Here is a 16,357-nt window from a genome sequence, read left to right on the forward strand (position 1 = left end):
ATTTTATATAAGAAGGGGGATAAAGGTTTACCTCCTATTACAAGCCGGTAACCAGAGCAATATAAGGAGAACTCGTTTTACTATAATGAAGATCATTCCAATTGTAAAAGTGTAGGCTACACCTGGGACACGCCTGAAATCCCGGACTGTCCTAATGGAGATCACTATGTATTACCTGTTTTATTACATAGGACTGCAAGTAACATCTTTTACATGATCTGTACTCAGAGAGTTATCACTGTGTTATCTGTGGTGTTACATAGGACTGCAGGTAACACTACTACATTATCTGTACTCAGAGAGTTATTACTGTGTTATCTGTGTGTTACATAGGACTGCAGGTAACACTACTACATTATCTGTACTGAGGGAGTTATCACTGTGTTATCTATGGTATTACATAGGACTGCAGGTAACATCTACTACATTATCTGTACTCAGAGAATTATCACTGTGTTATCTGTGGTGTTACATAGGACTGCAGGTAACATCTGCTACATTATCTGTACTCAGAGAGTTATCACTGTGTTCTCTGTGTGTTACATAGGACTGCTGGTAACATCTACTACATTATCTGTACTCAGAGAGTTATCACTGTGTGTTATCTGTGGTGTTACATAGGACTGCATGTAACATCTACTACATTATCTGTACTCAGAGTTATCACTGTGTGTTATTTGTGGTGTTACATAGGACTGCAGGTAACATTTATTACATTATCTGTACTCAGAGAGTTATCACTGTGTTATCTGTGGTGTTACATAGGACTGCAGGTAACATCTACTACATTATCTGTAATCAGAGAGTTATCACTGTGTCATCTGTGGTGTTACATAGGACTGCAGGTAACATCTACTACATTATCTGTACTCAGAGAGTTATCACTGTGTTATCTGTGGTGTTACATAGGACTGCAGGTAACACTACTACATGATCTGTACTCAGAGAGTTATCACTGTGTTATCTGTGGTGTTACATAGGACTGCAGGTAACACTACTACATGATCTGTACTCAGAGAATTATCACTGTTATCTGTGGTGTTACATAGGACTGCAGGTAACACTACTACATTATCTGTACTCAGAGAGGTATCACTGTGTGTTATCTGTGGTGTTACATAGGACTGCAGGTAACATCTACTACATTATCTGTACTCAGAGAGTTATCACTGTGTTATCTGTGGTGTTATATAGGACTGCAGGTAACATCTACTACATTATCTGTACTCAGAGAGTTATCACTGTGTTATCTGTGGTGTTACATAGGACTGCTGGTAACACTACTACATTATCTGTACTCAGAGAGGTATCACTGTGTGTTATCTGTGGTGTTACATAGGACTGCAGGTAACATCTACTACATTATCTGTACTCAGAGAGTTATCACTGTGTTATCTGTGGTGTTACATAGGACTGCAGGTAACATCTACTACATTATCTGTACTCAGAGAGTTATCACTGTGTTATCTGTGGTGTTACATAGGACTGCTGGTAACACTACTACATTACCTGTACTCAGAGAGTTATCACTGTGTTATCTGTGGTGTTACATAGGACTGCAGGTAACACTACTACATTATCTGTAATCAGAGAGTTATCACTGTGTTATCTGTGGTGTTACATAGGACTGCAGGTAACACTACTACATTATCTGTACTCAGAGAGTTATCACTGTGTTATCTGTGGTGTTACATAGGACTGCAGGTAACACTACTACATTATATGTACTCAGAGAGTTATCACTGTGTTATCTGTGGTGTTACATAGGACTGCAGGTAACACTACTACATTATCTGTACTCAGAGTTATCACTGTGTTATCTGTGGTGTTACATAGGACTGCAGGTAACATCTACCACATTATCTGTACTCAGAGAGTTATCACTGTGTTATCTGTGGCGTTACATAGGACTGCAGGTAACACTACTACATTATCTGTACTCAGAGAGGTATCACTGTGTGTTATCTGTGGTGTTACATAGGACTGCAGGTAACATCTACTACATTATCTGTACTCAGAGAGTTATCACTGTGTTATCTGTGGTGTTACATAGGACTGCAGGTAACACTACTACATTATCTGTACTCAGAGAGGTATCACTGTGTGTTATCTGTGGTGTTACATAGGACTGCAGGTAACATCTACTACATTATCTGTAATCAGAGAGTTATCACTGTTATCTGTGGTGTTACATAGGACTGCAGGTAACATCTACTATATTATCTGTACTCAGAGAGTTATCACTGTGTTATCTGTGGTGTTACATAGGACTGCAGGTAACATCTACTACATTATCTGTATTCAGAGAGCTATCACTGTGTTATCTGTGGTGTTACATAGGACTGCAGGTAACACTACTACATTATCTGTACTCAGAGAGGTATCACTGTGTGTTATCTGTGGTGTTACATAGGACTGCAGGTAACATCTACTACATTATCTGTAATCAGAGAGTTATCACTGTTATCTGTGGTGTTACATAGGACTGCAGGTAACACTACTACATTATCTGTACTCAGAGAGGTATCACTGTGTGTTATCTGTGGTGTTACATAGGACTGCAGGTAACATCTACTACATTATCTGTACTCAGAGAGTTATCACTGTGTTGTCTGTGGTGTTATATAGGACTGCAGGTAACATCTACTACATTATCTGTACTCCGAGAGTTATCACTGTGTTATCTGTGGTGTTACATAGGACTGCAGGTAACACTACTACATTATCTGTACTCAGAGAGGTATCACTGTGTGTTATCTGTGGTGTTACATAGGACTGCAGGTAACATCTACTACATTATCTGTAATCAGAGAGTTATCACTGTTATCTGTGGTGTTACATAGGACTGCAGGTAACATCTACTATATTATCTGTACTCAGAGAGTTATCACTGTGTTATCTGTGGTGTTACATAGGACTGCAGGTAACATCTACTACATTATCTGTATTCAGAGAGCTATCACTGTGTTATCTGTGGTGTTACATAGGACTGCAGGTAACACTACTACATTATCTGTACTCAGAGAGGTATCACTGTGTGTTATTTGTGGTGTTACATAGGACTGCAGGTAACATCTACTACATTATCTGTAATCAGAGAGTTATCACTGTTATCTGTGGTGTTACATAGGACTGCAGGTAACACTACTACATTATCTGTACTCAGAGAGGTATCACTGTGTGTTATCTGTGGTGTTACATAGGACTGCAGGTAACATCTACTACATTATCTGTACTCAGAGAGTTATCACTGTGTTGTCTGTGGTGTTATATAGGACTGCAGGTAACATCTACTACATTATCTGTACTCCGAGAGTTATCACTGTGTTATCTGTGGTGTTACATAGGACTGCAGGTAACATCTACTACATTATCTGTACTCAGAGAGTTATCACTGTGTTATCTGTGGTGTTACATAGGACTGCTGGTAACACTACTACATTACCTGTACTCAGAGAGTTATCACTGTGTTATCTGTGGTGTTACATAGGACTGCAGGTAACACTACTACATTATCTGTAATCAGAGAGTTATCACTGTGTTATCTGTGGTGTTACATAGGACTGCAGGTAACACTACTACATTATCTGTACTCAGAGAGTTATCACTGTGTTATCTGTGGTGTTACATAGGACTGCTGGTAACACTACTACATTACCTGTACTCAGAGAGTTATCACTGTGTTATCTGTGGTGTTACATAGGACTGCAGGTAACACTACTACATTATCTGTAATCAGAGAGTTATCACTGTGTTATCTGTGGTGTTACATAGGACTGCAGGTAACACTACTACATTATCTGTACTCAGAGAGTTATCACTGTGTTATCTGTGGTGTTACATAGGACTGCAGGTAACACTACTACATTATCTGTACTCAGAGTTATCACTGTGTTATCTGTGGTGTTACATAGGACTGCAGGTAACATCTACTACATTATCTGTACTCAGAGAGTTATCACTGTGTTATCTGTGGCGTTACATAGGACTGCAGGTAACACTACTACATTATCTGTACTCAGAGAGGTATCACTGTGTGTTATCTGTGGTGTTACATAGGACTGCAGGTAACATCTACTACATTATCTGTACTCAGAGAGTTATCACTGTGTTATCTGTGGTGTTACATAGGACTGCAGGTAACACTACTACATTATCTGTACTCAGAGAGGTATCACTGTGTGTTATCTGTGGTGTTACATAGGACTGCAGGTAACATCTACTACATTATCTGTAATCAGAGAGTTATCACTGTTATCTGTGGTGTTACATAGGACTGCAGGTAACATCTACTATATTATCTGTACTCAGAGAGTTATCACTGTGTTATCTGTGGTGTTACATAGGACTGCAGGTAACATCCACTACATTATCTGTATTCAGAGAGCTATCACTGTGTTATCTGTGGTGTTACATAGGACTGCAGGTAACACTACTACATTATCTGTACTCAGAGAGGTATCACTGTGTGTTATCTGTGGTGTTACATAGGACTGCAGGTAACATCTACTACATTATCTGTAATCAGAGAGTTATCACTGTTATCTGTGGTGTTACATAGGACTGCAGGTAACACTACTACATTATCTGTACTCCGAGAGTTATCACTGTGTTATCTGTGGTGTTACATAGGACTGCAGGTAACATCTACTACATTATCTGTACTCAGAGAGTTATCACTGTGTTATCTGTGGTGTTACATAGGACTGCAGGTAACACTACTACATTATCTGTACTCAGAGTTATCACTGTGTTATCTGTGGTGTTACATAGGACTGCAGGTAACACTACTACATTATCTGTACTCAGAGTTATCACTGTGTTATCTGTGGTGTTACATAGGACTGCAGGTAACAGTACTACATTATCTGTACTCAGAGAGTTATCACTGTGTGTTATCTGTGGTGTTACATAGGACTGCAGGTAACATCTACTACATTATCTGTATTCAGAGAGTTATCACTGTGTTATCTGTGGTGTTACATAGGACTGCAGGTAACACTACTACATGATCTGTACTCAGAGAATTATCACTGTGTTATCTGTGGTGTTACATAGGACTGCAGGTAACACTACTACATTATCTGTACTGAGAGTTATTACTGTGTTATCTGTGGTGTTACATAGGACTGCAGGTAACACTACTACATTATCTGTACTCAGAGAGTTATCACTGTGTTATCTGTGGTGTTACATAGGACTGCAGGTAACACTACTACATTATCTGTACTCAGAGAGGTATCACTGTGTGTTATCTGTGGTGTTACATAGGACTGCAGGTAACATCTACTACATTATCTGTAATCAGAGAGTTATCACTGTTATCTGTGGTGTTACATAGGACTGCAGGTAACATCTACTATATTATCTGTACTCAGAGAGTTATCACTGTGTTATCTGTGGTGTTACATAGGACTGCAGGTAACATCTACTACATTATCTGTATTCAGAGAGCTATCACTGTGTTATCTGTGGTGTTACATAGGACTGCAGGTAACACTACTACATTATCTGTACTCAGAGAGGTATCACTGTGTGTTATCTGTGGTGTTACATAGGACTGCAGGTAACATCTACTACATTATCTGTATTCAGAGAGTTATCACTGTGCTATCTGTGGTGTTACATAGGACTGCAGGTAACACTACTACATTATCTGTACTGAGAGTTATTACTGTGTTATCTGTGGTGTTACATAGGACTGCAGGTAACACTACTACATTATCTGTACTCAGAGAGTTATCACTGTGTTATCTGTGGTGTTACATAGGACTGCAGGTAACACTACTACATTATCTTTAGTGGATACCCATGATGCATAAATATAGTTTAATGACTGGTTCAGCTCTGCCACATCCCTTTATATAGTTATAGTTGCAGGTCTGTCTTTGACGTTGCGTGTTGTCGTTTCTTTGTCTCGTCACACCACAGATTCCTCTCGTATTTGCTGTGATATCGGGCAGCGCCCGGAATGTCTATTATGTCAAACACTGCAACTATTTTTCCAGAGGAAACGTTTGGTCTCCCGCAAATCTTAATTGCTGCTTCTACCAAAACCGCCGTGAAAACAACGTGGCCACAATGATCCTTGCAGGATTTCTCTGTCCATCTGGCAGGGTTGGGTGCAGTGCGAGCCGCGGGTTGCGCCCGTGTCGTTAACGAGCTGATATTATTTGTGTAAGACGCCGGGGCCGCTGTGTGCAGCTTTCTACGTTCTTGTAATAATGAACCCCCTCCCCAGTAACGCGCCGGGGGCTTCACAGCTCAGCACTTCATCCGTTTATTATCTGCGCCCATCTGTTGTAATGCGATTTTCTCAGCTCCGCCTCGCGCCGCAGTGCAGACAGACTAAACACGATTGGTCCCTGTTGGGCGCAGCTGCTGGATATTTATTTTCCTTCCTCTTTATCCACTGATGAATATCTGCTGCTCAGAAATGATCCTGAAAACTTCTTACGTCTTGTAGCTGGAGGGCAGAGTGTGGATTCAATTGACTTTGCTGAATATTTGCCTCTCGCGTGGCGGCGCTGCCAGCTGATCAGAGCAAAAATAACCTTATAATGGTCTCCTACTACGTTCCAGCTGCCTGTGGTTTGTGTAGTTGAGGCGGGTTGGTCAAGGACTAGTGCCGGGCATTGGGCCTCCCTTGTCAACATTCCTGGTATAAACATACCTTATTCTCCAGTCACATCCAAAGCTGCATTCACAGTTCTGCTGGCTGGGGTCTGGAATCTATCAATGCTATCCTGACAGACACTCATTGTACCCTGGGGCATTGAATATTGGGAGATACTGGGAACACCCTACAAGACGGCCGTTTTGGAGAGGACCCTGCGGTCTAGTCATCACAATTTGGCCCTTGTCCCAGTCGCTCAGATTTTTACACTTCTCTATTTTTCCTGCTTTCAAAATCAACTTCAAGAAATGGCCGATCACTTGCTGCCTGATATATTCCCCCCTAATATATCCCCCCTGATATATCCCGCTCCCCCTGCCAGGCGCATGCGGACTGTCCTCGTCTGCCCGTCTTCTCCCCAGTCCGTCTATTCAGTGGCGGTGTGAAGTGATTACCGCCAGCAGCGGCCGCACGCAGGGCGAAGTCTCATCTTTCTGTCCAGCAATGGATCTCACGTGACCCAGCGCAGGCAGAGGGCGCGTCCTCGTCACTATGCTGCAGACACATTACGTGGCGTAGTGTGACAGCAGGAGTTGTGATTACACCAGGTGTCACATAGCACGCCCGCCTGTAGCAGTGTAAATACTTGTATTACGGGAGCAGCGCAGGGACATGGGCCGGTCTGTAGTTCGGGAGTTCGGCTCCTGAACGGAGGAGCGTCTCGGTAGCCATGGCAACGGCCGCTGGCCGGAAGCCAGGATTTCATGCGCTCCGACGCTGAAGAGGATGGGCTCTCGCGAGGCGAGAGCAGAGAAGGAGGAAGTGCAGGTCGGAGGCGACGGGAAGTGGAGTGAGAATGGCGCGAAGCGGCAGGAGTGGAGAAAGGAGGCGGTGTGAGTGACTGAAGAGGAGAGTGTGGAAAGAGGGGAAGAGGCCAGCAGAGACCGGTGGCCAATAGGGTATGTGCACACGATAACTGCATTTACGTCTGAAATTACGGAGCTGTTTTCAGGAGAAAACAGCTCCGTAATTTCAGACGTAATTGCATGTACTCGCGTTTTGCGAGGCGTCAATTACGGCCGTAATTTGGAGCTGTTCTTCATTGGAATCAATGAAAAACGGCTCAAATTACGTCTCAAGAAGTGTCCTGCATATAATGTATATAAGTGTCCTGCACTTCTATTGACGAGCCGTCTGTTTTACCCGTCATAGTTTGACAGCGACGCGTAAATGACAGGTCGTCTGCACAGTACGTCGGCAAACCCATTCAAATGAATGGGCAGATGTTTGCCGATGTATTGGAGCCCTGTTTTCAGACGTAAATCGAGGCATAAAACGCCTCGTTTATGTCTGAAAATAGGTCGTGTGAACCCAGCCTTACAGTCAGAGGAGAGATAGGGCCCTCAGCAAGGGCTGTCTATTGCCAGTGAGGAGGAGACTGATAGGACCAGAGGGTGCCAGCAGCAGCGGAGGTCGGTACAGCACGAGAGGACCGGTAGAGGATCAGAGGGTGCCAGCAGCCAGCGGCCAGCAGCAGCGGAAGTCGGTGCAGCCGTAGATGACCGGGCGGAGGCGGAGTGTGCCACCAGCAGCAACCCAGGTACCGGTCATAGACCATAAACTCCCTGCCAAGAGTCCTAGATTCCCCACCGAGACGGAGCCAGTACCCATAACCTAGCCAGTGACCCTCCTGACAAGGTGACGACCCGTGGTTATCCTGATCATAGTGTACATAGAAGACTAGTCCTGAAGAAACAGACGCCTTAACCCGTGTCAGATTCAAGATCAGGCTCGCTACCTCATTACCCGTGCCGGTGTCCCTGCGTTTGCCCGAGAGTGTATAAATTCTGTAATCGCAGCTTGTAAGAAATGCTTTGAACTGTTATTGGCGATTATTGTTGGACCAGGAGCGGACAGAAGGAACGGTTAGGTTGACGGTACTTTATTGGACTTTGTGCAAACGTTAGAGGTCAACCTTCCCGTTCAGTTGCGTCCTAGGTGTGCCCGACATACGGGCCGCCGACTGAGGAGAGAGAGGGTTTGTCATGAAAGGTAGCAGATAGCTCCGCAGGAACCTGTGACGGTGCCAGCAGGTACGGGTAGTCCACTGATTCCCACAACGCTACCCCCGGGCCGAGAGTGTGACTCTTACCTGAGGGTAGGCTGACAGTAGTGGGCGGCTCCCACCGTGACTGCCAGCGGCGTGTTCGTAGCCAAGCCGGCAACGTGGGTTCAGGCACGACCTGTCTCCGGGGGATTTGCAGCGGGATCGAAGTCCCCAACCTCAGGGTTCCTCTCTGCTCCAAAGAAGAGAATTTCCTGTTACGTATTCATTACAGTAAGGAAGTTGGACCCCGAAGTTGAGTCTCTTTCATTACGTCACCGACAGCGGTACATCCCCTACACGCCAGTAACAAACAGACGGGCAAGGGGAGAAATGAAGAGGTGGTAGGAAACAAAGGAAGTGCTGAGCGCCGCTGTTGTAGAGTGAGTGACGCTGGGCATCACTCAGTGAGGAGAACTACGCGCCATCTTAGACTAAACAGTGTGCGCCCAGATAGGTGCCAGTGGATGAGGGCCAGTGACCTGAAAAGTGTATAATATCCCAGCACCGATATTCTCAGCCCCCCTACTCCTCGGCGTTGTAGAGAGAAGCTGCACTACTTCTGGATTTCAAGTGGAAAATACCCCAAGGAAATCCTCCTGCGGCGGTGTGTGGGTCATGCAGTAATGTGAGTGAAGAGTGTGAGCACTGCGGTCACGTTGAGCATTACCGTGTACTGGCGGTTTTGAAGTTTTCCGAGGCGGTAACTGGACTGTAATATTATACTCGAACCAGGATTGTAAAGAGAACGCCTCCATTATTTACATTTAGCCACCTATAGGGGTTGTATCCCGGCGGTGAGGATAGACTCATTAACCCCTTCCCACAAAATCACGTACAGTTACGTCATGGGAGATGGACTGTTCCCACATCTCCACGTAACTGTACGTCATGGAGATGAAGCTGGCTCAGGAGCTGAGCCAGCGACATCACCGCCGGGTGACAGCTGTATGTTACAGCTGGCACCCTGAGGTATCGGGCAGGACCGGAGCTAGCCTCCGATCCGACCGATTAACCCCTCACATGCTGCGTTGAATAGCGATCACAGCATGTGAGGAGTTTATAGCCACCGGCGCCCCAGCAACGTGATCGCTGGGTTGCCGGTGGCTTCAAAGGCGATCGGAGGGCTAATGCTTACCCCCCGGTCCGCCAGCAACGGAATCCTCCTATGCCCCGTCGTCGGCGGGGCCCAGGAGGCTTCCGGTAACATCGGCAAGATGGCGCCGGCTCAGCTTCCGGCTCAGAAGCTGAGCCGGCGTCATCAGCAGTGGGTGTCCGCTGTATGTTACAGCGGACACCCCGATCTATCGCCAGGAACTGGAGCTAGCTCCGATTCCTGGCATTAACCCCTTCGATGCAGCGATCCATTGTGATCGCTGCATCCTAGAGGTTTGTAGCAAATCGGCAGCCTTGCCACGCGATGGCAAGGCTGGCGACTGCTACCATGGCAACAGGAGCCCTAACAATGGACTCCTGTCTGCCATTACGTAAGCTGATTAGGCCCCGCCCAGAGGCGGAGCCTGATCGGCTTGCTGTCAGTGAACAACTGACAGTTCTAATACATTGCACTACATAGGTAGTGCAATGTATTAGAACATCAAACAAACTGTTGGACCTTCAAGTCCCCTAGTGGGACTAAAGAAAAGTGTCAAAAAAAAGTGTCAAAAAAAGTGTCAAAAAAGTAAAAATAAAAGTTGTAAAAAATACAATAAAAGTTTCAAATAATAACACAAAACACAATCGCCCTTTTTCCCTTATCAAGTCATTTATTATTGAAAAAAATAATAAAGCCATACATATTTGGTATCGCTGCGACCGTAACGACCTGAACTATAAAAATATTATGTTATTTATTCCGCACAGTGAACGCCGTAAAAAAAATGACTAAAAAATACTGACATAATTGCTATTTTTTGGTCACTTTGTCTTCCAAAAATTGAAATAAAAAGTGATCAAAAAGTCGCATGTACCTAAAAATGGTGCCTATAAAAACTATAACTCGTCTCGCTAAAAACAAGCCCTCATACACCTCCGTCGACGAAAAATGTAAAACCGTTATGGTTCTCACAACTTGGGGACAGAAAAAATCCATTCTCTTTACAAAAGTTATTTTATTGTGCAAAAAGTTGTAAAACATAAAAAGTGCTATAAATTAGGTATCGCCAGAATCAGACTGACCTGCAGAATAAAGGTAACATGTTATTTATAACACGTGGCGAACGCTGTATAAAAAGAACTAAAAAAATATGCCAGAATTGCTGTTTTTTGGTCACCTGGCCTCCCAAAAAAAAAGGATAACAAGTGATCAAAAAGTTGCATGTACCCCAAAATGGTACCAATAAAAACTACAGCTCGTCACACAAAAAAAAACAGCCGTCATACCACTATGTCTATGAAAAAATAAAATTAGTCAAGGCACCAATAAGCCAGGAAATAAAAATATGCAGTTGTGCCGGCCCGAGGGGAACGTTTCTTCTGTTTCAAGTGGCAAATTATCAAGGCCCCTAAAATTAGGGAACCAGGAAGGGGAGGGCCCAAACATATCTGCTGGAAGCGAGGGTGCCCGTATTATACCAGGACAACACTTTCCCAGCAAAATTCCCCAAACTGAAAAGGTGCGGAGTGTGGACCAAAAGGGGGATAAGTAAAGACCATTTATTAGTGCGACACCGGCCTGTGCAGAAAGGATTGTGTCACAGCGTAACACACATCTATGGATTATTTTATTGTTTTTTTTTACCCCACTATACCACCTGACTATGCCCCTTATATACTCCGCCCGCCTTACATGTGCCCCCACATTATAAACGGAAACACCAGTAAGACTCCAAACAAAACTATTACAAGCAAAATCCACGCTCCAAAAGCCAAATGGCTCTACCTCCCTTCTGAACCCTACAGTGTGCCCAAACAGCAGTTTACTTCCACATATATGGCATCGCCATACCCGGGAGAACCCTTTTAACAATTTTTGGGGTGTGTGTCTCCAGTGGCACAAGCTGGGCACCACATATTGGCATATCTATTGAAAACCCATTTTCACTCTGCAACATCACGTGCACACCAATTTCTGCCAATCACCTGTGGGGTTAATATGCTCACTACACCCCTAGGTGAATACCTTGAGGGGTGTAGTTTCCAAAATGGGGTCACTTCTGGGGGGGATCCACTGTTTTGGTCCCACAGGGACTTTGCAAATGCGACTTAGTGCCCAGAAACCAATCCTTCAAAATCTGTACTCCAAAAGCCAAATGGCGCCCCTTCCCTTCTGTGCCTAAACAGCAGTTTATGACCACATATGTGGTATTGCCGTACACAGGAGAAGTTGCTTTACAAGTGTTGGGGTGCTCTTTTACATTTATTTGTTGAGAATATGAAACATTTTCAGCTAAAACTACGTCTTATTGAAGAAAAAGGATTTTTTTTATTTTCACTGCCCAATTCTAATAAAATCTATGAAACACCTGTGGGGTCAAAATGCTCACTACACCCCTAGATGGATTCCTCAAGGGGTGTAGTTTCGTGAATCGAGTCACTTTTGGGGAGTTTCCACTGTACTGGTAGCTTAGGAGCTTTGCAAAAGTGACATGGTGTCAAGAAACCAATCCAGCAAAATCTGTGCTCCAAAAGCCAAATTGCACTCCTTCTCTTCTGATCCTTGACGTGTGCCCAAACAGCAGTTTATGACCACAAATGGGGTATTGCCGTACTCCAGAGAAGTTTCTTTACAAATGTTGGGGTTCTTTTATTCCTTTATTTGTTGAGAAAATGAAAAATGTTGAGCTAAAGCTACGTCTTATTGGAAAAAAAGGATTTTTTTTATCTTCACTGCCCAATTCTAATAAAATCTATGAAACCCCTGTGGGTTCAAAATGCTCACTACACCCCTAGATGGATTCTTCAAGGGGTGTAGTTTCCTAAATGGAGTAACTTTTTTGGTGTTTTCACTGTTTTGGTCCCTTAGGGGCTTTGCAAATGTGACCTGGCCTCCGCAAACCATTCCTGCTAAATTTGAGCTCCAAAAGCCAAATGGCGCTCTTTCCCTTCTAAGCTCCGCCGTGTGTCCAAAAAGCCGTTTATGACCACATGCGGGGTATTGTTTTACTCGGGAGAAATTGCTTTACAAAAGTAGTGGTGCATTTTCTCCTTTTAGTCCTTGTGGAAATTAGAAAAAATTAGCTAAACCTACATTTTCTTTGAAAGAATGTAGATTTTCATTTTCACGGCCTACTTCCAATAATTTCTGCAAAAAACCTGCGGGGTCAAAATGCTCACTATACCCCTAGATAATTTCCTCAAGGGGTATAGTTTCCAAAATGGTGTCACTTTTGGGGGATTTCCACTGTTTTGGTGCCGCAAGAGCCTTTCAGACCCGACATGGAGCCTAAAATATTTTCTAATAAAAAGGAGGCCCCAAAATCCACTAGGTGCTCCTTTGCTTCTGAGGCCGGTGCTTCAGTCCATGACCGCACTAGGGCCACATGTGGGGTATTTCTAAAAACTGCAGAATCTGGGCAATAGATATTGAGTTGCGTTTCTCTGGTAAAACTTTCTGTGTTATAAAAAAAATAGATGAAAAATGAATTTCTGCAAAAAAAAAAAGAAATTTGAACATTTGACATCTACTTTGCCTTAATTCCTGTGAAACATCTAAAGGGTTAAGAAACTTTCTAAATGCTGTTTTGAATACTTTGAGGGGTGAAGTTTTTAAAATGGGGTGACTTATCGAGGGTTTCTAATATATAAGGCCCTAAAATCCACTTCACATCTGAACTGGCCCCTGTAAAAATAGCCTTTTGAAATTTTCTTGAAAATGTGAGAAATTGCTGCTAAAGTTCTAAGCCTTGTGATGTCATAGAAAAATAAAGGATGTTCAAAAAACGATGCCAATCTAAAGTAGACATATGGGGGATGTTAAAGGGAATGTGTTGCCAGCAAAACATGCTTTTTTTTTTTTTAGTTAAACAATTAGTGTGTAGGTGATTAAACATTGTTCTAATTTTTTTTTTTTTTTCACGAGTCAGGAAATATTATAAATTGGATTCAATTGGATTCTAATTTATAATATTTCCCATTGCTGGTCACTAGATGGAGCCATTCCCAAAATTGCAGCATTGCATGTGGTAAAGCAACCACATTGCTTTATGCTGCAAAATTGGGTAAAAATCCCTCGCTCTAGTGAGCTCTCAGCATCCCCCCCTCCTTTATCCTGGCTAGTGCCGGGAGAAACGAGGGGTTTGAACGGTCTAACCTCCTACACTGTGTGTCGCCATTTTTTGAGCTAACACACAGTGTAGAAGGTTTACATACAGTAGTAAACACACACTGAAACACAAACATACATAGAAATCACTTACCTGCTCCAGTCGCCGCCGCTCCCTCCGGTCCATCCGCTCCGTCTGCTGCCGCTGCTCCATGTGCACATGTCCGGAAGCCGCGACCGGAAGTAGTAATCTTACTGTCCGGCCGCGAATTCCGGTCCACAGGAAAATGGCGCCGGACGGCGCGCATTTCAAATTGAACTGTGTGGGAGCGGCGCATGCGCCGTTCCCACACAGCGGCGTACATGTTAATGGATGGAACGGGCCCCGTTCGCAGTCCCTATGGGACTGGAGCTGCCGTATTCCATGTCTGTATGTGTCGTTAATCGACACATACAGAAATGGAAAAAAAAATGGCAGCCCCCATAGGGAAGAAAAAGTGTAAAAATAAGAAAAAGTAACACACAAACACACAAATTAATCCAAACGTTTTTAATAAAGCACTAACATCTTTAACATATTAAAAATATTTTGTGGTAACACTGTTCCTTTAATTAGCAACAATTTTGTGTGGTATTACCATCTGTCTTACAAGCTGATACATATAAATTTAGAAAAATGCAAATTTTTGCAATTTTTCGCTACATTTTGGTGTTTTTCACAATTAAATACTTAATGTATCGAGCAAATTTTGCCAGTAACATAAAGTCCAATGTGTCACGAGAAAACAATCTCAGAATCGCTTGGATAGGTAAAAGCATTCCGGAGTTATTACCACATAAAGTGAAACATGTCAGATTTGAAAAAATTGGCGGTGTCCTGAAGGCCAAAACAGGCTGTGTCTTGAAGGGGTTAAGGTTGAGACCATTTTCCTGCAAAGGTATCGGTGTGCCACCGCAAGGACCTGTAGGGGTCAGAGGGTGTGTATCTGGGGATTGCGGAATGCCTAGGGGATTGAGGGGCACAAGCTTTCATCACTGGGTAGGTTGTGGGTAGTGGAAGGCCACCACTGTGACCTGTGGAGTCACCCGTCCGTTATCAGAACCCTGTGATGACTGGTCTAAGGAGGTCCCCAACCTTAAAGGTTGTCCCAGCCAGGTAGCTACTGGTTCTTGTTTGCAACGAAATGAAGTCTTCAGTAAGAATCCCCAGGTGATCTTCGCCTTATGTCAGAGCTTTTATGAGTAATCGATGAGACTACACGAGCGCCCCTCAGAAGACTAGGGAGTAAGTGAGTCTAAAACCAACAACTTGGCTGGAGCTCAATGACAGGAGAAATAGCAGGATTGTGATGGATTTGAGACACCGATAGGAAAACAATAGCCTGGCACAAGAGAATGAGCCTCTCAGCTCCCCTACATCATCTCAGGCCTTCTACACCTTCTCAGCACTACCTCCCTACCTAGACCATCTCAGTTCATCTGTACAATCTCAGCTCCACAATACAATCTCAGACCCTCTACACCATCTCAGACCCCTTACACCTTCTCAGTCTCTCTACACCTTCTCAGTCTCTCTACACCGTCTCAGTCTCTCTACACCATCTCAGATCTTCTACACCATCTCAGATCCTCTACACCATCTCAGTCTCTCTACACCATCTCAGACCCTCTATACCATCTCAGACCCTCTACACCATCTCAGACCCTCTACACCATCTCAGACCCCTTACACCTTCTCAGTCTCTCTACACCTTCTCAGTCTCTCTACACCATCTCAGTCTCTCTACACCATCTCAGATCCTCTACACCATCTCAGACCCTCTACACCATCTCAGTCTCTCTACACCATCTCAGTCTCTCTACACCATCTCAGACCCTCTATACCATCTCAGACCCTCTACACCATCTCAGACCCTCTACACCATCTCAGACCCTCTACACCATCTCAGATCCTCTATACCATCTCAGACCCTCTACACCATCTCAGACCCTCTACACCATCTCAGACCCTCTATACCATCTCAGTCTCTCTACAACATCTCAGTCTCTCTATACCTTCTCAGTCTCTCTACACCATCTCAGACCCTTTACACCATCTCAGCCTTTCTACGCCACCTCTACAGAACCTCAGCGATATAAGCATTGATACTCTCTTCCATGTCTCGGTCCTCCACACTGATACAGAAATTCTGATCAGCCATAGAAGGGACAGGAAGCTCTGCAACATTACTCGCACATCAGATTTGCTTTGCTTGTTGAGACTGGCTCCCACAAGACTCTTTTTGGGTATCTAATTAAATTAATGGATGTAATTTATGATGTCAAGGGGTGCCTTGTAATGCTGCATGCTCTAATATGGTCGCTGCATGGAAAATGAGCATTTACAGTGAAATTCCCTGAGATATATATACAGTATATAGAGGAACCGCTGCAA

Source organism: Rhinoderma darwinii, chromosome 5 (genome assembly GCF_050947455.1).
Source record: "Rhinoderma darwinii isolate aRhiDar2 chromosome 5, aRhiDar2.hap1, whole genome shotgun sequence".
NCBI classification, from domain to species: Eukaryota; Metazoa; Chordata; class Amphibia; order Anura; family Rhinodermatidae; genus Rhinoderma; species Rhinoderma darwinii.